The following is a 24648-nucleotide window of genomic DNA, read 5'->3' as shown; positions in this document are numbered from 1 at the left end:
CAGTGATGTCTGTCATTAAACATCCTGCTATTAGTATCATTGGGATGGAAAGCAATAAAAATAAAATTATTTTACAGCTGTTCTCTCCCTGAACATTCCCTCTGACTTGCACTACATGGCAATGACTGCCTTTTGTGTTTGTCTGGTTATTACATACCTGAGGAGCAGCATCACAGCCCCCTGCCTCCTTCCCTTAAGGGCGATGGGTCGGCCATTCCGCCAACCTATCTAACTATTGGTAAGTGCGTACATACCAATCGTCCACCCGAAGTGTGTGGCCAGCAGAACCTTTTGAATATGCCCACCCATTTGTGACATCATATTCATCATATTCAATGGCTGCTGTGGGCGACACATTACGCGTTCAGCGGTTAGGCCGTACAGACAGCCAGATGAAACGATATATCTGTTTTATATATATATATATATATATATATATATATAGTCATCATCTTTGCTGCAGGGCTGATCAGATATGTCTGTCAACAACATCGTTCACAGACATATTGAGGGTGTACAGCCAGCCAATGCACCATCGATATACTGTTTGTCGCTCAAACAAATGATATATTGTTCCAGTACTCAGCATTACCTGTTGCCCTCACTTATTTTCAACTTGTATTCCTTAATCGCATGAATAATCCAATTTGCAAAGGCAAGACATGCCATTTTCTTATTTATTCCTTTGAGTTGTATAAGGACTATAACATTTAAATAATATCTATTTTATTTAAATCTACGTAATTTATGCCATGAAATTAATAGTTTTCATATATTTGCATTTTACAAAGCGCTGGGACAAAGGATTCCTAGACCACACGCCATATTTCCTGGGCTTCTTGTTAGAAGCATAATCACCTTTACAATCTAATTGTCTATTGATTTTGATTTTCCTTTAGAGGCTTTTCATAATCATTAACTTTATGGCTTGTCTTGGATTTATTCCAGGAGAAAGTATTCCCCGATGGCGTAATCATTTATCTCTCTATTGAACTTTTTATGCCTCATAATCATTTTAATTTTCTTCTGATGATAATTTTAACTAGAGTTTATACTATAGCTGCTTAAAATCTGTCACATCTGTGAATGACTCCATTATGTTACCAAATCTGTAAATCTTATTGTCTAAACCTTCCTTCATCTGCCTGTAGTTTTTTTTTTTTTTTAATAATTAGCAAAATTATCAAATTAAATTACTGGTTTTCTTTTTGAGAACTGTATCGTATAATATATAATCAACTCTTCTCACCTTTGATTGTCTCATCCTATTTCAATATAGTATTTGGATAATAATCCAATCAAACATTAGACAATACCTCTTTTTTATTTACTTCACTCATTACAATTTGCAGGGGAATGATAATGTTTGCAGCAATTTACTATAGTTCTTTTTAATTCAGTGCAAGATTACTATAGGCCCCAGGCATTGTCATATCTATAAAGGGTGCAGGGTGTGCAGAGCACACAGGCCCCTTGATGCAGAGATAACACCGCACACCCTGCACCCCTTTGACCTCTCTGGAGTCTCACGCCGGAGCTGCAGCAGCGTCACAAAGCACTGGGAAAATGCTGCTGTGTCCATACGAGACATGGACAGGCAGGACCGGGTGATACTGAGGGGTGTGACCAAATCTGGGAGGTGTGGCCATGCCCCCTCAGAAAAAAAATGACTTGAAAAATACTTAGATCTCCACCATTCAACAGCTGGCTCGAGGCCCTCGAACAAGCCCAGTCTGGAATAATTAATAACTTCCCTCTTTGCGCTCCTGTGGGTGTGGTACAGTGGGGGAATCATTTTTTCTTTTAATTATGCCCATTTTAAAATTACTGACAATATCCACTTAGGCTTATGGTTTAAAGTTATATATCTAATTATCTAATGTAATTTTATGTGAAATACAGGATTACTATTCCATATAAGTGCATTACCATAATTCACCATATGAATCCAGTAATAACACATGAGTTACTGTGTCAGTCATAGTATTTACACCATTTCATATATAGGGACAGTTTTTATTAGCTGCTAGGCTGCATCTGTGCCAGCATCTATTCAATCATTGTCGCTAAGCTGCGCAGTAAGTTCCAGAGGGTGCACTTAACGCAGATTTTTCTGCGAAGAAAAATCCACTTTGAGTGCACCCTTTGGGACTTACCACTCTGGGCAACCAATAGATTCTGGGCCCTTAACCTGGAATCGATGGGTTAATGCGAGTTAGCAGTAGGCTTACCACGCGGGTGAATTGGCTAGTAATTCAATAACTCTGGGTGTTAAACCTGGAGCTACAACTACGCGGTGAGCCCGCGGCTAATTGTATCTGCCCCATTAAATGCAAAGCTATGGTTTTTCCTGCCTGGATGGTCATTACCTCATCAAACTGACATAATCAGGAATTTAATTAGATTGGTTAGGAAAACCTGTTTGTTTCCACTGTGCTTTCATCAGCTGTTAATTAGACAAATGACTGTATAAAAAGCTGGAAATAGCTGTTGTTTCTACGGATGTACCATATGTTATTGTGAAGAGGCTCCATAGCACAATTAACATACACACTACATCACTGTAGCTTATTGTCATTTTATTTAAGTAGGAGAGTCCTGCATTTGCATTTTGCTTTAAATTATGTAAACAATATTTTGCTTTGTTCCTCACTTAGGAATTTCTAGCCTAGCTACTGTAGCTCAAACTTGAATTCACAAAGTAATTTATTATCTTGCATTATTTCCATGTTAATTATATTATTACACAATTACTTCAAGTGGAATTAGACACAACAAATAAAGCATATTTATAATTTAAATAAATGTGAACAGTACTTATTCGCAACAATCTCTAACACTGGTAGGAAAACTCATATGTGGGCTTATTCATTATCACTTACAGGCCGTTACACATGCGGAAAAACAATTTTGCTCATGTTTTAAGTAACGGGTCTATTCATCATAAGTGGCCCGATGTGGCATGCCCGTATTCAGCATACTCCCCAAAAGTTTTCAGAGCTTGCTTGCAAGAACTGAAAGCATGTTCAGATGCTGTTACGTAGTTCTTGGTGAACCGCTCCTTCCTATTGGAAGTTCTAGAGTACGAAGAATGATTCCAGCAGCCCTCTCTGTGCGCATGTATGGCCTCACGCGCTCACACTTATCCTTTCCGGCATTGTAAACTTTCACTGCTAGTAATTAGCGGTGAAATTGTAGGTGATATGACTTGCAACCGCTACTTTAGTATCCAACAATGCAAAAAGTAAATGTTGCAGGAACTGTGAAGTTCCTATGTATATGAAAGTTTTCCAGTTAGTGAATCAGTTATTGAAATATACACAAAAAAAACAAAAAGAAAAAATGTCGAAATCAGGACTTCTTCTAATATTGTTGTTGAGCAACAAATTATTTTTAAAAATAACTTTCAAAATAATAAATTGAAAAATTGTTTATTATTAACAGATTTTTATACCCTTAAAGCCCTACTGTAAGAAAAAATAATTTTAGCCATTATCAAAAGCAGAACTATTGACCCAATATCATGGATCATCTAGTGAGCTGGAGGGCTGGAGTTTTCCCATCGCTAATCATAAGTACCATTTAAAAAAAAAAAAAAAGAAACCTTTTGGTAGTTATTATTAGACAAATAATTGTAAAATAATGTTAACATTATTAGGATAAGTACAGATCTGTACTAAAATCCACATTCAATTAAGATTTTAAATTTAAGAAAAATATATACAATTCGGGTTACAATAATTCACAGAGTGCTTCAAAACACTCTCAACAGCCAAGAAACTTCTGAGGAGTACAAGTAACTTACTTTCTGTATTCTATTTGTCCTAAAGTGACAGAAAAACACTATAGCCATCACAAAAGTCCAAAAACACTATAGCCATCACTTAAGCCCAAAAATACTGTAAGTAAGTACAATAACAGCGTCCATTTTGTGGAAGCCAAAGTTTATTAAAACTAAGATTTCCACAAAAATAAAACTTGAGTTCAAGACAAAGAGCCTGATCCACAGTTGAGTGAACGCTTAGTGGTGAATCTTATCTTGCATGCTTGCACATTGCGCAGGCTCTGACAATGCTAATGCGTACACCTTCATTTACTGCTACTGTACACTTACAACTGAAAAGGCAGTACTAGGCTGTAATGGGGTGCTCTCATTTAGGCAAAGTTCAGTGAGGGCATGTGGACCCCAACTGTGGGCTATAAAGAGATGAACGTAAACATAAATACACTTGCTTGGAGGCATATGTTTTGCTCCTAGTAAAGTGTAGGTAAAAGTGCACTGATAATGTAGCAGATCAGGTATACACATAGGGCTCTATTTATTAACATTATTTTTACTAAAATAAAGTGAAAAAGGGTGTTTTCAGTTTTCACACCCTTTTCACATTATTTCAGTTTCACCTAAATTTACTAAAGGGCAATTGCAGTAGAATTCGTAAAATTCTACTCCAAGCCCTAATTAACACATATTTTTAGTAAACAGATCGCATTTCCCGTATTTGTAATGAGAAATGCGATCTGCCTGAGATTTAATAAAAATAAAATGTTAAATAATACAGGCGGAAGCCCTGTGATAATAACGCCAGGCTTACTCTTGTTATTCAGGCTTTCCCCCAGTTACTGGACTCCTGCTGTGCTCTAACAGGCAGAGCAGAGCCCGGAGCCGGCCCCAGTGATTAGCTGTGTGCTCTAAACAGAGCACAAGCTGATCACTGCTAACAAAAAAAAAAAATATTGAAAAAAAAACTTACCTGAATCCAGGGCCGGTGATCGGTGATCCGGTGATGTCCTCCTTCCAGTCAGCTGGTCTCCCGATTCATGCACTGCGACCCTGGTCAGCTGCTGCATTAAACAGCTGACCGGGTCATAGTGCAGGATGGGAGACCAGCTGACCAGAGCCATGAATATGAATGGAGGACATCAACGGAGCAGCGATACATCACCGGAGCAGTGATGACCTGACCGGAGGTAAGTAAAAGTAAGGGGGGGGCACGGGAGGGAGGCGCCGTGAAGGGGGTTGCGGGGGGGCAGCCGCGAAGGGGTTTTTTGCGGGAGGGTAGCGGCAGCCTGTCAGCACATGTGCGGAATCTCGTCACTGTATTTTTTCCGAAAAATACAGTGATAAGACTGCGGAGGAGATTTGCAGGGACAGAGCTTTATCGCAAGCTCTGTCCCTGCAAGGGAGTTTTAATAAATCCCTGTGATATTACCTGAATTCGCAATGAGAATTCAGTCAGAAATATCACACTACAATCGGCATTTTAATGCGAATTGTAGTAAATAGAGCCCATAGTGAGTAGACATAACAAAGACGCATATAACTCTGCCTAAAGGTGAAAATACTCATTTTTTCTGAGCAAGCAATGTGGAGACACATAAACCTAATTTCCATCCAATTCTGCATAAGGCCCAAACTTTATTTAATGCAAGTACTAAATAGAAATTCCTCAAAGATTTTTCCTCATTCTAACAAACAGAACTGTTGTGATTCAAGTATGAGGTGGTTTCTGGCAACAGGAAACCCCCCTTAATTGTTCCAATGCAGGTTACACTGTACACATTTAGCTACCTACAAAAATCTGCCATATTATAATTATTATATTATATTAAAATCCATTTCTGCTATATAGGAAAAGATTAGCAAAATTTTCAAAACTGTCTGCAAGTTTCACCTGCGTGATAAGTGCCATAGGTGTTCCTCCCCAAGCAATTCTCACATCATAATGAATTGACCACTATCAGCTTTAATAATAGTGTAAAAAGTCCATACAATGTGAATTTACAAATACTGGGTGGAATGGCAAAACAAAAAAGTAACGCGAAGGCTGGATCAACAGAACTTCTCTTCTTTCTTGCAACTACACTCATATAGAGGGAGTTAATTCTACTAATTAGATTTTGCTTGTACAGGAGCTACCATTAAGCCAGGCGTTGGTGGCTTATGACCCACTAGGGGGCCCTGTGCTACACATATTATAAAAAATATATGTTAAGTTCCTCTTCAACATTATCATCTTTATATCCACTAAACTTTTAAGTAAGCCTAGTAAAATATTTTATTTTATTTGAACAGTACAAATGCATGCTGGACATGCTTGTGCAATCATGTAGAAAATGTGACTATTTATATATGAGACAGACAGCATACCTCTTCTGTCATTTCGTGAAAACAAAATCACACAGTGTTTGTGTATAATCAGTCTACTGTCTGTGGCACTATATTTACTTGGAAATCCTTTGCAAAATGTCTGATAAGACTGCAAAGCTAAATACATTCTTCATTGCAGCTAAATATACAGCACAGTGAAACATATTTTTATTTAAAACAGATTTATTTATTTGCATTTATTTTTTTTTACAAAACTTCTATTAAAATTATTGAAAAAGCAGCTTTCTAGATCAATTTGAAATTGTAAGTTGTTTTTTTTTTTTCATTTGTAGTTTACTGTTGTTAGGGAAACATCCAGTACTGTATATACAGCAAACTAATTTTTTACAATGATATACATAAAGTGTAAGCGGAGATGTGCGCTGACCCCAGTGTTTTGGTCTTAGATCTGGATTCATCTTCGTGTTTTGGTTTTGGAAAACTATCCTCAAGTGTTTTCGTTTTCGTTTTGGATCTGTTTTTATTTTAAATTGATAAAAGTTTTTAAAAACAGCTAAAATCATGTAATTTTGCAATCTAAAATCTGGCTTCAAAATCCAAATTCCAAACCGCTGGAACATCAGAACCGCGACTCGGATCTTTCCAGATTCACAAAATTCAGGTGGATAGAGATTTCTGGAGAACCATAGTGTGCGTCTAATAAGCTTATTTACAAAAGTACAAATTATGCTGGTCTGTCGCGGACTTACAGTACTTGTCTGGTTGGTGTTTTTCAGACTGTATGCCCACAAAATAAAAATGAGGATACTCCGGAAGTGCAAAATACTTTTCGTCAAAGTCAGACCTATTTCTACTTTAAGACCACTTTCTTCATGAGTGTTAATTTTTCCATTTCAAAACTAAAATTCTGTATGGAGCAGCCACAGACCCCCTGTTTTGGTTTTGGTTCTAAATCATCATCATGTTTTCTTTTTGGTTTTGATTTTGGCAAAACTATAGTATTATTAACATTGGTAGCATTCATTTGCAGTCATTTCCAGTCAATTTTGACCACCTCACTGCACCTGAAATCACAAGGGAGGGACTTAAATGCAATCCAAAGTATTCAAGATCTAATTTTTAGATCCGAGCTCTGAACTTGGTGAGAAGACTTGAGTTGCGACTCAGTTCTACTGGGAACCCCAAAGTGATCTGAGATGGGACTTAGTTCGACTTGGAACCGCAAAATTCAGGTGTGTTCAGTTTTCAGCAAAACCGAACCACTCACCTCTAATGGTTTAGCCTCATTATGACAAATGAATAATGAGGTGGATGGGAATTTGCTACAGTTTTGATTATATGAATCTTATAACATAGCTGCATGTTTTCCACAAAGGGAAACTCAAGAGTTTTGATGAAGAGCAAAAGACTTACCCATAAAATTGTTAGCAACTATCTAAATGCACCGTCAATTCTACTGCAAGCTCACTTAATGAATTCCAATGTATTCACTTCTTCATACAGTATATGATGCAGGAATTTGCTGCACCTCTGCTGATGCCGCTATCTTAGCTTGCAAATGTAAGTGTGTAACCATATTCAGGTTTATTTGTGGAAACGTATACGTAACATTAAAAAAAGAATAAACAATAAACAAATATCAAACAACAATTATCACTTTAAAATTTTGAAATCTGATTATTTATGCTATTGAGTAGTCGTAATGAGCAATAGATTAAGGTATTCTCTTAGCTTTGACAGTGGCACTGATATTATTTTGCACTGAAATCCTCAAATACTTTCAATCTAAACAGCCATTTTGGTGCGTTTTGTGTATTAAGATATTTTTATTCTTGCCATTTTCTAAAATTCAGTGGCCAGCAACAAAGAACATCACTGGGTCAACTCAGACTAGCGCCAGAGAAATAAATGTGCTTCTGTATTTTGTAGATAGCAATTTTTCAAGCATCCTGACTACTGTAAATCTTTCACAATTCAGGAAAAGTAAATCTATTACAATTCAGGAAGATAATTGATTATTCAGGTTACAACATCATTCAATAGGTTTCAAAAAAAGTTTCACTTGGAACATTGAACAAGTCCTAAGATTATAGTTAGAGGGGGAAGAGGTTAGAGTAGGGATGTAGGAAAGGAAAGAAAATTTGAGATACTGTAAGATTTAGGGTATAGACTATGGAGATATCACAAAGTCTGTTAAAGACTAGAACAGTACAGAAATACATACAATTATGTTTAATAAAACAGCAGGAGGGGAGAAAAGCATACTTTACAATAACTTAATGAAGGTAATGGTATTCAGCCTTGTTTATAAAGTTAAGCCAGCATTTAAAAATAGGTATAAAGTAATGAGGTAATCTCAGCTCTCAATGGGATGGTGCCTCTAATGTGCATATTTGGTCAACATTTTTTGACCCATGAGGTTACAGTTGTTGTGTTTGGTGAATTCCAGGAAACCAGTGTCAAACGTTTGGCTACAGTAAGTAAAAAGCTCAGCTACAAGAATTGCTCACAGGTACTAGTACTACAAATATTGAAAATGCATATTCAATTTTGTGATTGTTAGTATTACTTTATGTCCTAAGGGTGATGAGCTTCTTACAGGATCATATATGGTGCCACTGGTACAGTACATGGAGCTTTTGTGTCTGGTGAATTTACAACAGTTATCAGTTTAATTTTAAGAAAATTTATGCAAAGTTATTTTATACCAACGAATGGTCAATTTATAAAAGTTGTACCATAGAGCCTAATGCATCTACAGTAAATAAAATAAGTGTGTATTTATATATTATTTTATACCAACGAATGGTCAATTTATAGAAGTTGTACCATAGAGCCTAATGCATCTACAGTAAATAAAATAAGTGTGTATTTATATATTAAGATACTGTATATTCTACAGTATATGTATGAATGTGGCATCTAATTCTGACTCCCATGCAGTTGAGGTTTGTTGTTTGTGGTCGCTGGAATAAAAGAAAACACAAGTTCCCTAAATCACATGAGAGGTTGGGGCCAGCTTCTTATAAGCACTGTGCAAATGGGTTAATATGTATGAAATCTAAATTTGTCAGATGGAAGAAGGCTCGAAACTCTTCATGGGTTTAATTAGATCCTCTTTGAAGTAAATTTGGAAGTGTGACATTAAATAACCAATGCCAAGATATGATCAGGGAGCCGATTAGGAGCCTCTTGAACTGGCATGAACGGGAGATAAAGATGACATAGTAAATGTTCACTGTTTCTGTGTTATTAATGGTAAGTCTTCAGAATGAGTGGGTTGTTTCTTCGAAATATAAATTACTCTATGTGGACTGCCATTTGCTTTGCTTGATAAACCATATATGTTTAAGAAACAGACAAAAGGGTAGTTGCATCAAAAAAAGTGGAGGAGTTATCCAAAGCAACCAATCAGCTTCTAACTGTCATATACAGTCAGGTCCATAAATATTGGGACATTGACAGAATTTCTATATTTTGGCCTCTATTCACCACCACAATGGCTTTGAAATGAAACAAACAAGATGTGTTTTAACTGCAGACTTTCAGATTTAATTTGAGGGTAATTACATCCAAATCAGGTGAACGGTGTAGGAATTACAATGGTTTCTATATGTGCCTCCCACTTTTTAAGGGGCCAAAAGTAATGGGACTATCAACTCAAAAGCTATTTCATGGACAGGTGTGGGCTATTCCCTTGTTATTTCATTATCAATTAAGCAGGTAAAAGGTCTGGAGTTGATTCTAGGTGTGACATTTGCATTTGGAATCAGTTACTGTTGACTCTCAATATGAGATCCAAAGAGCTGTCATTATCAGTGAAGCAAGCCATCATTAGGCTGAAAAATCAAAACAAACCCATCAGAGAGATAGCAAAAACATTAGGTGTGGCCAAATCAACTGTTTGGATCATTCTTAAAAAGAAAGAACGCACCGGAGAGCTCAGCAACACCAAAAGACCACGGAAAACAACTGTGGTGGATGACAGAAGAATTATTGGTGAAGAAAAACCCCTTCACAACAGTTGGCCAAATCAAAAACACTCTCCAGGAGGTAGGTGTATATGTGTCAAAGTCAACAATCAAGAGAAGACTTCACAAGAGTGAATATAGAGGTTAACCACAAGATGTAAACCATTGGTGAGCCACAAAAACAGGAAGACCAGATTAGAGTTTGCCAAACAACATCTAAAAAAGCCATTACAGTTCTGGAACAACATCCTATGGACAGATGAGACAAAGATCAACTTGTACCAGAGTGATGGGAAGAGAAGAGAATGGAGAAGGAAAGGAACAGCTCATGATCCAAAACATGCCACATCATCAGTGAAGCATGGTGGTGGTAGTGTCATGGCGTGGGCATGTATGGCTGCCAATGGAACTGGTTCCCTTTAGGGATGTGCAGGCTCGGTTCTACTCGGTTCCATTCATTTTTTTTTACCGAATCTTATTGGCTATCCAAAACTTGTGACAGCTGAAACCCAATAAGATTCGGGAAAAAAAACTGAACGGAACCGAGTAGAACCAAGCCTGCACATCCCTAGTTCCCTTGTATTTATTGATGATGTGACTGCTGACAAAAGCAGCAGAATGAATTCTGAAGTGTTTTGGGCAATATTATATGCTCATATTCAGTCAAATGCTTCAGAACTCATTGGACGGCGCTTCACAGTGCAGATGGACAATGACCCGAAGCATACTGCAAAAGCAACCAAAGAGTTTTTTAAGGCTAAAAAGTGGAATGTTATGCAATATCCAAGTCAATCCCCTGACCTGAATCCGATTGAGCATGCATTTCACTTGATGAAGACAAAACTGAAGGGAAAATGCCCCCAAAACAAGCAGGAACTAAAGACATTTGCAGTAGAGGCCTGGCAGAGCATCACCAGGGATGAAACCCAGCGTCTGGTGATGTTTATGCGTTCCAGACTTCAGGCTGTAATTGCCTGCAAAGGATTTGCAACAAATTATTAAAAAGTGAAAGTTAGATTTAGGATTGTTTAGTTTGTCCCATTACTTTTGGCCCCTTAAAAAGCGGGAGGCACATATAGAAACCGTTGTAATTCCTACACCGTTCACCTGATTTGGATGTAATTACCCTCAAATTAAATCTGAAAGTCTGCAGTTAAAGCACATCTTGTTTGTTTCATTTCAAAGCCATTATGGTGGTGAATAGAGGCCAAAATATGAAAATTCTGTCAATGTCCCAATATTTATGGACCTGACTGTATATCTTTGTGAAACAATGTCTAGGATGTTTTCCCCTTACACATATGACACATGTCCAAACACTCATACTTGTGTCTTTCTTGTTAACGGTACCAACAAATGTTGTATTTTTGCATAGTTGTAACTCTCTTTTATGTTATTTTTGCCAAAGATTTTTTGGCTTTGTTTTTCGACAATCTTTTCGTTTGGCATTCCTTTTGTTTTGTAGTTTTTTTTGTCACCTTTTTTTGTATAGTATGATTTTTTAGTTGTTTTTTCACATATAAATTAAGGTGTCATTTTAGTAATCCGCCCATTTTTTTTACCCACAGAGGACCAGAGGCGTAAGGCTGAAATTTATGCAGGCTTGCAGAATTTGAGGGGCAATGTAGTTGCCATGCTTGTGGCCTTGGATCACATTTTGGCGCGCCTGCGCCACTAATTATTTAGTTTCACTCCAAAAATGTTTAAAAAAATAAAATTTATTTTGATTTATTTAAGTCTCATTCCTTGTGTGTAAATCTTAGATTGTTGAACCTTACATAAGTCTGCTATTTGTCCATGATTTTTAAAGAAATGTAAATGTGTTTGTCGAAAGCTCAAGTGAGTATGTAAACTTGCACATTAAACACATAACAATACCAATAGCCTTGGAGAAGTAACCTCAAATGTGATTATTTTTTGGTGTGGGTAATGTTAAATTTAAAGCTACCTGCTTAGGCCTACAATTGCAAACATACTGATTCACCATAATACCTTTGGTGTTTGTTTTTAGTAACAAAGCAGGGTACTAAACTTTTCCAAATAAGAACTTACAGTATTAGGCATTAAGCAACTTTGCATTTTTAGAAACAGGTTACACTTGGTTGTAGTTTACGATGGAAATCGTTGGTGAAAGTAAAATAAAATTTTAATACACACAAATAATAAACACCAAGTGAATACACACAATAAATACAAAAATTCAAAACACACACGTCAAAAACCCCCCAAAACCCCACAAAAAACAAAATCAGGAACTGTTTGAAGAAGGAGCATGCCAACATGAATCCACAAATGAGGAGAAGAAATCATTGTTCCCGAAGTTATATCCAATGTGTCCACATAAAGTCATTTGTGTTGATCAGGTAGTAGGCATGGTTTTTTATGGTCATTTTAGGGATTAAAAACAAATAAAAAAAATCAGTTAAAAGTGTGCTTTAAAATATTACATGTCTACATTGTGGCATATTTTAACATTATGAGGAAATAATTACAAAAACAGGAAGACCAGATTAGAGTTTGCCAAGCAACATCTGAAAAAGCCTTTACAGTTCTGGAACAACATCCTATGGACAGATGAGACAAAGATCAACTTGTACCAGAGTGATGGGAAGAGAAGAGTATGGAGAAGGAAAGGAACTGCTCATGATCCAAAACATACCACATCATCAGCGAAGCATGGTGGTGGTAGTGTCATGGCGTGGGCATGTATGGCTGCCAATGGAACTGGTTCCCTTGTATTTATTGATGATGTGACTGCGGACAAAAGCAGCAAAATGAATTCTGAAGTGTTTCGGGCAATATTATATGCTCATATTCAGTCAAATGCTTCAGAACTCATTGGACGGCGCTTCACAGTGCAGATGGACAATGACCCGAAGCATACTGCAAAAGCAACCAAAGAGTTTTTTAAGGCTAAAAAGTGGAATATTATGCAATGGCCAAGTCAATCCCCTGACCTGAATCCGATTGAGCATGCATTTCACTTGATGAAGACAAAACTGAAGGGAAAATGCCCCAAGAACAAGCAGGAACTAAAGACATTTGCAGTAGAGGCCTGGCAGAGCATCACCAGGGATGAAACCCAGCGTCTGGTGATGTCTATGTGTTCCAGACTTCAGGCTGTAATTGCCTGCAAAGGATTTGCAACAAAGTATTAAAAAGTGAAAGTTAGATTTAGGATTGTTTAGTTTGTCCCATTACTTTGGGCCCCTTAGAAAGTGGGAGGCACATATAGAAACCGTTGTAATTCCTACACCGTTCACCGGATTTGGATGTAATTTCCCTCAAATTAAATCTGAAAGTCTGCAGTTAAAGCACGTCTTGTTTGTTTCATTTCAAAGCCACTGTGGTGGTGAATAGAGGCCAAAATATGAAAATTATGTCAATGTCCCAATATTTATGCACCTGACTGTATCTTTATCTAGCACAGTTTTTGAAATGACTGTAAATGTAACGTCTTCACTTTATCTTTCTCCAAGGCTTAGTACATCTCCCTTACAGTACATCTCCCTTACAGTACTGTAGCTAGAGAACTTTGGGAAGGATGGCCATCGAACTGTCATTTTTTGTGACTAAGCCTAGAGACTGCAGGTATATTCCATCTTTGAATAGTATGTTTGAGATCATCTAGTAGAACATTATTTTGCTTGGCCATGATGTTGCAATTAGCCTTTTTCTGGATTCTTATTAAAATATAAGAATCCAGAAAAAGGCTAATTGCAACATCATGGCCAAGCAAATTAATATTTAATACTTCAAATTTACCATTGTTCATCGTGAAATTAGAAAAGTAACTAAAGTGCATATATGTTTTAATAAAGGTTAAGAATACATAGCTTAGATGTATTATTCAGATCATTAAATGATGTTTCTAGCATTCAAATAAGTTCAGTTGACCTGAAATTTGCATGGTGCTGACTAATTCCCAGTACAATTGCTTTTGCCGTTTGTACTGGGAATACGGTTCTCCATTTATTTACAGTTCACACTCACTTGAGCCTGTCCTGTGTTTTTACATCTATTTTATTTAGTATACACTACCAGTCAAAAGTTTTTGAAAACCCCCATTTTTATTGAAGTTTCAGCAATTTCAGTCCAGTGAATAACCGGAAATGGTACAAAGGTAGTTCAGGTTAGCAAAAACTACAAAGTAATGTAAAATTCAGAGTTATAAACAAGTCCTTTCTCAGGGAACAATAATGGGTCACAGCTGTAACAATGAAAGAGGCTGCCTGTGCCATGGAGCACTGCAGTGGACTACGGAAGGCTGGAAGAAGGTCTTATGGACCAATAAATCAGTGTTTATAACCCTTGGTTCATCACGGATGATTTTTGTGTACTGCCAAGTATATTAGGCAAAAGGATGGCTCCTTAGAGTGCAGAGTTTATTTACTAAGCGGCAACTTGTAAAAGCCACGGTTTCCTGGTATGTTTAATCCTAAAATGTAAAAGGGCAATGCTTTTAATAGCCAAACAACCCATGTTTTGCAAAATAAAGCATTGCCCTTTTGAATTTCAGGCTTAAACATGTCAGAAAGCAGTAGATTTTACAAGCGACTGCTTAGAAGATAAGCCCCTCTGACACCAAAGGTCAAACATGGAGGAGCATGAAGTGTGATAATCTGTGGCTCTATTGCTGGAACCCGAGGTGGCGATTTGCACAGAGTGACTAACACAACATTTTGCAGCGCTATACAATACCTCCTAGTCTAGGTCTGTCCTATGGTGAAACCACAAGTCCCAGCATAAACTCCTACCAATCAGCTGTAAAGCATGCTGGGATTTGTACTTAATAGTTTCACAAGAGCTGGAGAGCCACAGGTTGGCAAGGTCTGCTTTAGACTATGCCTAGTTGGTCAAGCATTCATCCTACAGCGAGATAATGACCCAACACATTCTGTGTCAGAACTAATATTGAGGAAAAGAACAAGATGAGAGGTGGCTTCAAATCATGAACTGGCTAAAACAGCCTTCAGACCTAAACCCCATCAAGCTGGTTTGGGATATTGAACAGAAGGGTGAAAGCAAAGCAACATATTAGTCGAAACTTCTGCAATAGCATTAGGAAGAACTTCCCTAACAATACAGAGGTCTATTTACTAAGCTGTGTTAGGAGATAAAGTGAATGGAGATAAGGTACCAGTAAATCAGCTCCTAACTGTCATTTTTCAAACGCAGCCTGTGAGATGGCAGTTAGGAGCTGATTGGCTGGTACCTTACCTCCGTTCACTTTATCTCCTAACACAGCTTAGTAAATAGACCCCACAGTATTTGATTTCTATTGTAGAAAGAATGCTGTGCGGAGAATAGCTATTCATTTATTTGTTAGCCTTTTCCCCATGTAGTATACATTAGGTTATCGCGCGCTATCCCAATGGGTTTCCCAACCGTTAAAAAGCAGAATCTGCATTTTAATGCAGATTTTTCCTCTAAGCTCCTGAGGCTGCCTCTGGTAATTAGTGCGGGGTAAACCCCATGGTTAATTGGATTCACCCATATGATTTATATTTAAATCTTCAATTGTTTATTTGTTTTGTGCTTTTATTTTAGATTACAATGAGACATTAAACTGTGTAAGTTTCAATAAAAACTGGATAAATAGGGGTGTTCTAAAACTGTTGATAGATACTGTGTACGATTGGTGATTTTGGGATGCGTATTATATATAACAAAGCACATGGATATGTTATAGAACTAGATTCTTTAAACAATGCAGAAATTAATCTGTTATCTGATATAGGGGGAGATCAGGACCAGATTAACAATGGGGCGGATGGAGCTCCAGCTCCAGGCCTCCACATAAAAATAGGCCCATCAACATGACAGCATGATTATCTAACTGGCGGTAAATAGTTTTTCTAGTTTCCCCCTAAAAAAAAAAAATGCAATTTTTCAATTGCTATGTACAGTAGTTAGGGAGACATTGTGTCTCATAGTGTAGGGGGTGTACACACCAAGGTGACTTTGACCACACCCACACAGCAACGATCACAGCTCTTCACTTTCTAAGTATATGCCCTTGGAACATTTTCAGCTCCAGGCCCATGTGGGCCTTAATCTGGCCCTGGGGGAGATGTACTAAGCTCTGGAAAAGTGATAAATTAGAAAGTGATAAACTACCAACCAATAAGCTCTAACTGTCATGGCAGTTAGCAGGTGAATGGCTGGTAGTTGATCACTTTTCAATTTATCACTTTGTAAAGCTTAGTACATCTCCCCCATTGTTTGATAACATGCATATTGAATGTTGCACTTGCTGTGGAGGTTTCTTATCTACTGAGTATATTTGCTCTAGTCCTGTCTTGTCATGTCCTGTCGTATTTTCCCATCCATACAGTATGTGCTGATTTCCAGGTACTGATTTCCAAGTTTTACATTCTGTCTTTGTACTTAGATTTTGACACAATAATCCAGTTACTTACCCGAACTCTAATGGCAAGTCATGTGTCAGATTTTACCCCAGCCAACAGGTTTATTTCCTTGTCGCCAGCATGAAATACAGGTTGAGTCTCCCATATCCAAAATGCTTGGGACCAGGGGTATTTTGGATAACGGAATATTCTGTATTTTGGAATAATTGCATATCATAATGAAATATCTTGGGAATGGGACCCAAATATACACACATAAAGCATTTATGTGTTATATACACCTTATACACACAGCCTGCAGGTAATTTTATACAATATATTCAATAATTTGTGGCTCAAATAAAGTTTGTGTACAGAAAAGAAATTCATTTAAGTTTCATATACACCTTATACACACAGCCTGAAGGTAATTTTATACAATATTTTTAATAATTTGTGCCTATGTACATTGAACCATCAAAAATCAAAGGTTTCATTATCTCAGTCAAGCCAAAAAAATTCTGTATTTCGGAATATTTGGATATGGGAGACTCAACCTGTACTGTATAACACTTGTCTGTTGTAAGGAACGATCACTTGCTGCAAGTGTTATTAACCTGTGTGTCAATATTCACTTGTAAGCTCTAATTCAGCTACTATTAGGATGAGCATGCTCACAACTACGTCAACTTCAAAATAGAACTATCACAATTAGAGTGCAGTTCGGCTTTCCTGAAGTACAAATATACCCTAACTCAGGGGTTCCAAGTCGAATTGAGTCTCAGTTTGGAATCACTTTTGGGTTCTGAGTGGAACAGAGTCCCGGTTCGGGTCTGCCTTCAGTTCGGAACTCGGATTTAAGAAACAAACTCGGTTTTGGATTGCATGTAAATAGGTCCAAATTACATGATTTTAGCTGTTTTTGTCTATTTTTTAATCGATTTTTAAGAAATCCAAAACCGAATCCAAACCAGTACACTTGAGGAATCTTTAATCACTTTGTGAACAAGATCAGCTACATACTCCCCATTACTCCCTCCTACCACTGAATAGGCTGACCTGCAATCAGCAAGTTGTTTATAGCCACACTTATCCAGTCTTTGTGATTGTTACCTGTAGCCAGGGACTGGGCTGTAGAATAGACCCGGCATTCCTCTGTGCGCAGAAAAGGGGCATGGTAATGCCAGACATGAGGCGTGCTGCCAGTCACTGGGGTTTGGCCTTGGACACACCCCTGTATCTCTGCATGCCAGCCGAGCAGAGTGCAGGGAGGCGGAGCTGCTCTGCCAGGCTTTCGGGCAAGACCAGCCTATAAGGCCATTGGTTATTCTGGCATTTGCCAGAAGAGCCAGGTGGCCAATCCGGCCCTGCCTGTTGCGAACTGCTGCAGACAAAAATCCTGACCTAATTTTCTACAGCCATAAGGGTTTATTTACAAAATATCAGGTTGTTTGTGTTTATGCCCAATATTTAAAATGGCACTGCTTTTACTAGCACAACACGGCTGGTAAAAGCACTGCCCTTTTAATTATCGGGCATAAACATGGACAGAAATGTTGGGATTTTCAACCCGACACTTCGTAAATAAACCTGCTAATCTTCTACAGTCCTGAACTGCTACTTCACTCTTACCCTGTGACCAACCAAAACTACAGCGTACATTTTCTTTAAATCTAGTACCTTTGTTCTGATATGAATTCTGTCCAAGTTCAATCTGCTCCTATGTTATGGAATTCTGATCAGCCCCAATGACTTTTAAATAAGCTGCATGACACACACTCTGCGTCACTGGGGGGCAAGCAGATAGTTATCTAGCCAATGAAAGCTGGTTGGCACTGAAGTCTGGAGAGCAGATGATCTGTTGCTGCTGTCCTGTGTGTGCTGCACTTGGCTGGTTCCCAGTGGTTTCTGACTGACTTCCTGCCAGCGTTGTTGGGGAGGCCGGGGAGCATTTGTGGGTATGGTTGGTGTGGCCCCCTTTTAGTTTTGGACTGCACAGCAGCCCCATCTTCAGAACCGCCACTGGTCCTAAGAATGCTCCAGCCCACTTGTGTCACTCCAGAACTTGTGTCTGTGCAGCCCCTTTGTGTTTCTCCAGCCCCTTTCTGACTGCTCAGCTCTAGACCATTTCTGTTTCTCCAACCCACTTCTATCTCTCCAGCTCCAGACCCATAGTATCTCTCCAACCCCTTTCTGTCTCTCCAGGCCCCAGTGTCTCTCCAGTCCCACATCCTCCTACTTCTGCCCCAGTCACTTACCTTCTTGTGTGGCTTCTCTGGCAGTTGCTCCTCTTCACAAAGTGGTTCCTCTGCCTTTCAGCGCAGCAGCGTGGCGAGACGTCATGACATCACATGTGCTGCACTGCAATAAACAAAAAACTTTGTTGTAAAGGTGCTGCCTGTACATGCCTGCACCCTGTTGATCACTGCAGCAGTGCAGGCAGCAGTTAAAGATGTCTTTATCTGGGTGGTGCCACACGAAGGTGCCATGGTGCAGTTATGGTGCCGTCCCCTGGGCCCTGCAAAATGTGCATCGGCACAGGACACACACCACTATTTACAGCCCTGAGGCTACACTGTATATGGTCTAATATGAGCAATTATGTCCGACATGCATGCTACTGTACTTTCAGGCCCTTCATTTGTAAATGAGAAAGAATTTTTGTCCAATGTCACGTTTGTATTCTTTTTAGTGTTTTTGTGCAAAGCAAATTCATTCACAAAGATGGACTGAAAAAAAAAAAAGAAAAATACATTTTGTTGCAATATATATCTTCCAAATTTTTGCCATTTTGCCCATCCTACTAGTTACATAGATAATAAAAAAATTGTCAAAATTGTAGATGGCTGAATAATTATTGCTTACTTCGAGAAAGAGTTATAAAAACAGAAAAACATACATATGATCCCTCTGTTTGTCATATTTTCACATCCGTCTCATAAATAATCACATTCATAAATATAAGTTATCAGGCATTAGCAAATTAGTGCTTGCCATCTGCGAAAGATTACAGGGGGTAGAAACTTCAAGATTCAATCTTCTATTTTAAGGATAAAATCTGCCACCCGGTGTTAAAAAAAGTACTGAAGGCACAAAACAGAACTCTGTAATTCATAGCTAAGGGGGGAAAAAAACAACAGTCTGCATTTTTTCTAGAAGACGGAAAAACTGACTGACATTTGTTATCAAGATGTTGCTGCCACTGTTACCTTTCATGTTATATCCAGGGGGATACTGGCGTTTCGAAAGAATAATATTTTAATGATGTGGGTCTCGTCAGGCGTTTTATTAGTGCGGACTGAAGAGGGGTCATTGAAGCTAAATATTTTTCTTTCATTCATGTCATCCTAAATTTGAAGCATAAGTTGCACTCATCATCATGACCAGAACCTTCACTCCTGAACACCATTTATACAGTACAAGGAATTCATGGAAAGATGTTTTCATGTCTGTTAATAGTATAATTGTGGAATTACAGTTAGACTTTGGTTGCATTTAGATTTTTAAATACTAGGAGTCTATGCACTAAACCTTGGGGGTATATTTACTAAAGTGCGGGTTTATAGAAGTGGAGGTGTTGCCCATAGCAACCAAACAGAATCTACTTATCATTTATGGAGCACCTTCTAGAAGATAATAGCTAGAATCTGATAGATTGCTATGGCAACATCTCCACTTCTATAAACCCACATTTTAGTAAACATACCCCCCTGGAGAGAGATAAAGTGGACTAAGATAAAGTACCAACCAATCAGCTCTTAACTGTCACTTTACATACTGGGGAATCCATTTACTAACCCTTGGAGTGAGAATAAGTGAATAGAGATAAAGTACCAAACCAAATTAGCTCTTAATTGTTATTTTTCAAACACAGCCTTTAAAGTGACAGTTAGGAGCTGACTGGATGGTACTTTATCGCCGTCCACTTTATCTCTCTCCGAGACATAGTACACAGACGCCATAGCTGCACTGGGATGTAGTTAAAAAGTTGACCGTTATATGGTGGACAGTCAAAATGTCCACAGAGTTATGCAGACAGAAGGGATGTGGTATAATAGATAGACAGTCAATAGGTCGACACCAGATGGTCGACAGACAATAGGTGGACATGGTCAAAAGGTCGACAGGGACAAATGGTCGACTGAAAAATGGTTGACACATTTTTTTTTGTAATGGAAGCCTAATCCTAACCCTTACCCTCCTTACTGCTGGTGCCTGATCCTGACCCTTCTCCTAGTGCCTAAACCTAACCATAGCTCTCCCCCTGGTGCCTGATCCTGAACCTTCTGCAAGTGCCTAAACCTAACCATAGCCCTCCCCCTGGAGTCTGATCCTGACCATTCTCCTAGTGCCTAAACCTAACCCCAACACTCCCTCTAGTGCCTAATACTAACCATCCCCCTGGTAGCCTAACCCTAATCCTCCCCCAAGTGGCAAACCCTAACCCTCACCCTAACCCCTAACTCTAACCTTAAAAATGTTTAAAAACCATGGAAAAACATTTTTGTATTGACCATTTGAACCTGTCAACCTTTTAACCCTGTCAACCGGCTGCACTGTCGACCATTTGTCAGTTGACTTTTTGTCCCTGTCGACCTTTGGCCATGCAACTATCTGGTGTTGACCTACTGATTGTCAATCTATTGACTGCCGAGCTTTCATCGCAGTAGTATGTTATTTAAAGCATGTTAACCATGTCAGTATTATAACATTATTATTATTATTATTATTATTATTATTATCCTTTATTTATATGGCGCCACAAGTGTTCCGCAGCGCCTTACATAGTACATAGAACTAATAGGTGAACAAGAAACAAGTAACTTACAGTACATTACAGTGCAGGACAAGGACACAACTTATATACATTGCTGAAAGAATGATTAAAGCACTCACAATAAGCTGCCGGGAGTTGGCAGTCACGTGTTAGGTGCCCTAATGGGGAGTAGAGAGTAGAAGAAAAATTTGATAGTAAAACATCATGTGTAAAGTTATAATGCCAGCATGGTTAACATGCTTTAAATAACATTAGTACCCCATCTGCATTCTCCCATCAACATTATGCTGTAGGCATTTTGGCTGTCGACAGCATGTGTCTACAAATCGTATGTACCCGGTTTAATTTTGTTATATATTTGGGATAGTTGATGAAAACAGCACAAATATGTAGTTATGTAAGTTAGGTACTTATATGGAATGGATGTGTTTTCTTTAAAGTTGGGACTATACATGACAAAACCAGGACTCATACCGTCTTGTATCAGAATTGTGCACTGTGCTAACATTTTAAATGTGAATACAATATACAAAAACGGGTCTGAAAATGGAACTCATTGCTTTCAATGACTCTACTCTGAAAATGGAGCTTATTGCTTTCAATGACTCCACTCCAGTATTAATCTCGTTCGGGTGAATTGCCATTAGCAGAATGCTGGCTGTTTCATTGAACCCCCCAAACGGGTAATTATGATTTAATCTAATGCCTAAATCAAAGGATTATTATTTGATACTAGACATGTAATGACATAGTGGCTTTCAAAAAGTGTCAAAAGCCCTCATTGTACATCAGGGCCGGACTGGCCATCGGGCACTTATGGCATATGCCAGAAGGGCCGATGGTCTTAGGACTGGCTCGAGAAGGGGGGAAGGAAGAGTCCCCCGCCCTCCATCCAATGGCTCCGGAATCATTAAGATATCACGGAGACGGAAGGGGTGGAGGCGTGAATGGGCCGGCGGCGGCTGTGCTGGGCCGGGAAGAGACGGGAGCATGCCACATGCCCCCCTTCACACGCGAGTGCACGGTGGACTGCCAGTGCTGATATACAGCCCCAGTCCGACCCTGTTGTACACTCAGTAGTATCACCCTTCTGACCATTGCAAATCAGAGATTGCTGGACTCTCCAGTACAAGACCAACGTATCAGTGGGAAATCATTTATTTTCATCTTAATCTATACAGGGAGAACCTATGATTTAGTCTCAGGATTAATGGCAAATAAATTGTAAAAGTTATATATTTTTATTTTAGGGAAAAAGGCTAACAGGAGAAATACACTTTTATGTGATTATTTCTGTAGTTATATTTACGCAATTAAGCCAACCTCAGAAATAAAATCCAAATCAACTTGTTCACTGTCACACGCCGGCCTGAAGACCCCAGAATCAGACCCCGTCGCTTACGTGTGCGGGCGCTGACCCGCGCTGTCTTCCGGCTCCCGCGCTGTACGCTCCTTCCTCTTCTCCCAAGGCAGTCTCCGCTGTTGTCCTCTGGAGGGTCCCGCTGCTGTGCTGCTCCCATGCCGGCTCCTGCTGACCGCTGGTCCCCGCTGACTACCTCCAGGAAGCGCTGTCCTCCGGTCCATGGGCGCGGCCATCTTGGATTGCCCATGTGACCCCACTACCACCAATGAGGAGCCTTCTCCTTCTCTCTCAGCCTGTCAGCTCCCAGTGTCCACTATAAAAGGATCCCCAATGCTCACACAAGTTGCCAGTGCAACTAGTTTCTTAGTTTAGCTAAGCAAGCCTTCCCACTGCGCTCCAGCCGCTCCACGTAGCCGCTCAGCTACAAACGTCTACCCACGGCTATCCAGCCGCTCCACGTAGCCACTCAGCTACCAACGTCTACCCACGGCTATCCAGCCGTTCCACGTAGCCACTCAGCTACCAACGTCTACCCACAGCTATCCAGCCGCTCCACGTAGCCACTCAGCTACCAACGTCTACCCACGGCTAACCAGCCGCTCCACGTAGCCACTCAGCTACCAACGTCTACCCACGGCTATCCAGCCGCTCCACGTAGCCACTCAGCTACCAACGTCTACCCACGGCTATCCAGCCGCTCCACGTAGCCACTCAGCTACCAACGTCTACCCACGGCTAACCAGCCGCTCCACATAGCCGCTCAGCTACCAACGTCTACCCACGGCTAACCAGCCGCTCCACGTAGCCACTCAGCTACCAACGTCTACCCACGGCTATCCAGCCGCTCCACGTAGCCACTCAGCTACCAACGTCTACCCACGGCTATCCAGCTGCTCAACGTAGCCACTCAGCTACCAACGTCTACCCTCGGCTATCCGGCCGCTCCACATAGCTTCCTAGCTACCTCGTTACTGCCGCATTCCTTAAACTCCTGTCAGTTCACTGCACCCTCTCATGCGGAGAAACTTCATTAAGCCAAGTCTCCTCCAGCGAGCGTCTGCGCCAAGTAATACAGATCCAAGGCCCAGTCCGGGAACACAGCTCCTAAATTCCACGCTTGTGACATTCGCCAAAATATAGGAATACCAGTCGGGCAATTTTAGAACCTAAAATCAAATTTATACATTTACATTGAGACTTTATTTTTCTTTAGGTGCACTGCAGGAAATAATTCAGCAAAGGCAGGGTGGGCACAGTGCATGACAATCACTTTGTGTGTGTTATACCCATGCATAATGCATCAATGCCACACAGGTAACCCCCCGAGTAGACACTTCTCCCACATCCCACCCACTTACTAGTGAAGTGTGCAAAATAGGGAGAATCTTATCGGGAATCCACAGTCCACAAGGATAGTATATTATCAATGCTGTGCAATTTGTAAAGATTTTTCTTTTACACTCTATTTTACATAACTTTTGTATTATGTGTTGCAGTAAATGTTGTGCTTTGTCATTAATAAAGCTAGTCTGCAAACGCCTCAGCATAGGCAAGGATGGCGACTATTTTCTGTCAATCACTATCATTAGCGATTACTTTCGTTTTGAGGAGGAAAAACAAACAAGTTCAGTTATTTTGTATTTTACATTACAAATATGGTGTCTTGATCGAGTTTTTATTTAAATACTGCCACTCGCCATGAATTTTGTATTGGAAGAAACACAAGTAGCTCTTTTTACGCAGTGTAAAATGTGATTGATATTAATAGAAGAAATTCAATTACTGTCCATGTTCAATACTTTGTGTAGTTAATGAAACTGTTTTGGAAACAAAGAGGACTCACTCAGAATAAATGAGACCTGACAGACTGGTTAACAAAGTAATTGATTTTGAAAGAGACTGACAAATTATTGATTGTAGAAGTTTCATAATGAATGGCATTGTCTTAAATTTTAAGTGCCATTTGTACTGACCAACATATACAAAACAGTCTAACCCCATTTATTTTATTTCCTCTTTGAACTTGTCCAATGCAAATTTTAAATGAGAAATTAATGTAGGAAAAATCTTACTAACTT

Source organism: Taudactylus pleione, unplaced genomic scaffold, assembly GCF_031769625.1.
Source record: "Taudactylus pleione unplaced genomic scaffold, aTauple2 ptg000238l, whole genome shotgun sequence".
Taxonomy (NCBI): domain Eukaryota; kingdom Metazoa; phylum Chordata; class Amphibia; order Anura; family Myobatrachidae; genus Taudactylus; species Taudactylus pleione.
This window is presented reverse-complemented; position numbering follows the sequence as displayed.